Below are 3,415 nucleotides of genomic sequence, written 5' to 3' on the forward strand. Positions count from 1 at the left end.
CACGAGCAAATAACAAATATTCATTACTCGTACTTTTTATTTATTTATCTGTCTTTTTGTAAAAATGTAAATATATATTTCTAGGTTAATATAACTTATTATAATTAAATTTTAAGAAAACCAAACCGTTGGTTTAGAAAAGTAGATTAAGGATTTACATTGTAAATTATTTTTATAACGTGAAACACTTTATCAAGTATTCTCTCTTCTCTTTAAATAAAATTCTTTAAAAAATCTACATATAATATTTTACTTTCGCGAAATAGACACAAAGATACTTGATTCCTTTTCTATGGAAACTATTCAATTATATAGTTTCGATATTAAATCTGCAAAAGTTGGAACTGCATCATTATTCAGATTTTCGTGGAATGCTACTAAATGCGTTTCCTTGCGTAATGTACCGTCGACTAAATTATAAGCCTTGCACTCCGTAAAACAAGAGGCTGCTCGTTACGTTCGTGCATTGTCGCATCCATCTATATTCTGTACTCGTACTCGCTCGAGCAAAAATGATTTGTAAATGTAGAAACGATTCGTAGCGAAATAAATTATTGTATATACGTAGAATAACGTGATACATACAAGTGTTTTTTTTTTATTCTTGCCCTATATGTTCTATCCTTACCATTATTGACGAGGAATTGCCGATTTGTATCATTCATATAATTAAAGTAAATTTACAAATTTTTACTCTTTTGAATGAATTTTATAAGTATCTGTACATGTCATCCTCAAAATAATTTTTCTAAGTTGCTTACCTATACTGAGAAATAAATGCTGTTGATTAAAGTCTATATTACGGGCTGTCACTAACATAAGTAATTAATTCATACGTACATGTATATACGTACGTGTATATATTTTTATTGACATAAAGGCCTTGATTATTGAAATACAATAATTTATGCCTTTATATATAATAAAAATATACATGAATTAATCATTTGTGTTAGTGACAGCCCATAATATAGACTTTAATTGAATCAACAGTATTTTTTTCTCAATATATATACTGTATTAATTTCTTATAAACGTATATATTTTACGCAGGAATCATTAAAACGGAGTTTATTTGAAGAAACTTATATCGTGAGAGAAACAAAATTAGTTTCTGCCCATCTCTTAAGAAATGTTGCGAATTTAGCAAACTTCTTAAAATCCTTTAGCGTATTTCAGAATTTCTTGCACAACGAATCTCGAGTTGCGCAACGAATCTCAAGTCGTCTAAAAGTAAAAGATTTTCTCTACCGCGGTAAAATGTGATCGTTCCGGCTTGAAATAGTACAGTTGGAAGTAACATTGTTATATTACTCGTTATATATATTTGAAATATGTTACGATACAAGTCATGTTTGGTGGGCGCTCGCCGGGAACACATGGACGGAGAGGCGTGTGTTTGTCAATTAAGTGGAAAAACGTGTTGATTTCACGCATGGCTCGGGATTACGAGCACAATGGAGATTGTTTAAAAGCGCTTTGTTGTCGGGAATGGGAAGCGCGGACCACCATGCCGCGTCGAACCGTGGCCGCGACCCATCCCGACTTTTTTTCTTTAACGTACCGGTTGCCTTTCTGCGCTCTCTTTCCATGGGAGTCCGTGTAGCGTGCGTAATAAAAAGGATTATCCGTAATTTCTGCCTCTAATGGAGACGGGGAAGATTTAATAAGGACTACCTCAGCGAGTCACGCTCGTTGGTGGGTCTCGTTGCGCGTCCCGCGATATATCTAACAATATTATGAGAAGAGAATAGGACAAAAAATGAGGAGTAGTTCTTGCCGATTCTTTCTCTCTATCGTGTTATAAATGATTATTAAATATATGGAAAAGAAACGAGAAATATATGTTTTACATATTTAGATACGCATGTGTTTTGTATGTACGTTCATTAAATAAATTTTCGAAATTTTTATCAAAGAAGGTTTGCAACAAATACTAAATATATGATATTTATTTATACTTATTTTTTTTTTTCACAAAAATAAATATTATACGTAATTGATAATAATTTCATCAATAGTATTATAGGCATTTTCTGTATTCTTTAAATAAGTTCACAAAAATTTAAATAGCATAAATAGGTATATGTTCTAGAGAAGGTTCTCAAACGGTCAATTTTTTGATCGAATTGCAATGAAACTGATTGTGAAAAGTTGGGTATCACGTATTTCGATTCTAGAAAATATCCAGACTGAAAGTAAATTAAGCCGATATCGAAAATGTACGACCATATGAGAGATCGCGACCGGCAACCGTTATAAAAGGCTAAATAATGGAGACACGATAGAGCGCCATTATTACTTTCCATTGAGAACGATTTATGGACAAAGCAGTCGCGATAGTATTCAACGGCGGCGCATCGACCTCGTATGATCAATCGTTACGCTCTACAAGTACGCGAATCGATTATCATTAATAAAGCTCGTTAAAGGCAGTGCTCGGCAAACAAGTCGGTAGGTATAGTCCCTCGTCTAGAGGTCATCTGGACTAGCGGTAGTTGGATTTACGTCAACTAGTAGTTCGATATTTAGCGTGCACTGACCGTGTACACGCCGTAAAATATTTAGGTAGAAACATCGCGCGATAGTGTGAACGTGACATTTACTTCTTTAACCTGCTTTACAGTCAAGAAGTAGTCTAGTAACATAAAATTATCATAGGAATAGACGAGGAAAAATCGGAATTAAAAAATATATAACTAATACTTTCAAAATAATTCTTTCTTGTCTCAATTCAACGTCATTAGAATTAATAAAAACGCTTAAGTTATAAGCCTCTCACTCAGTATTTATAAACACTAATTATTGATAAAGATATAGGATAACTCCTGGTATATACGGCGCACCTATCAAAAACTTAATTTATTAAGTATTATTCACTATTTACTTCGCAATAAGTTTATTACAGTTTTTTAAGATTTGAGAAATTTTGGGGGGATTATTAATATTTCAGATTAATTACGTTGAAAGAGTCCGACGACCATATCGGCACGTAATTGTCATATCTGAAATTAATTCATTTAGATGAATATATAATATATAGTAGTTCAACATCTTAACATTCAGACCGGAGTGGCGCTTCGTATCTAAGTAATGTATTTTAATAAACGGTTTTGTTTCCAATTATATTGATTATTTACTATGTTTAAAGTAAACGAACTATATCAGTAAAAATTTTTATACTGTCTACTATTATAAAAAAAATATTAGAAATTCGAAATATTTATATTTCATATTAAAAAATGAACTTTTTTAAACCCTTGCATTTTTGCCGTATATCCCATAGGGGTGAGATATATGGCTGCTCATAGGGGGAGGAGGGGGGGGATATGTATGGCTCATAAAAAAATTTTAAAATAATGCACACAAATAAGACGTAAAATGACACAATAATTTATAAAATGCGTTTATAAAG

This window comes from Trachymyrmex septentrionalis, unplaced genomic scaffold (assembly GCF_001594115.1).
Source record: "Trachymyrmex septentrionalis isolate Tsep2-gDNA-1 unplaced genomic scaffold, Tsep1.0 scaffold80, whole genome shotgun sequence".
In the NCBI taxonomy this organism is placed as follows: domain Eukaryota; kingdom Metazoa; phylum Arthropoda; class Insecta; order Hymenoptera; family Formicidae; genus Trachymyrmex; species Trachymyrmex septentrionalis.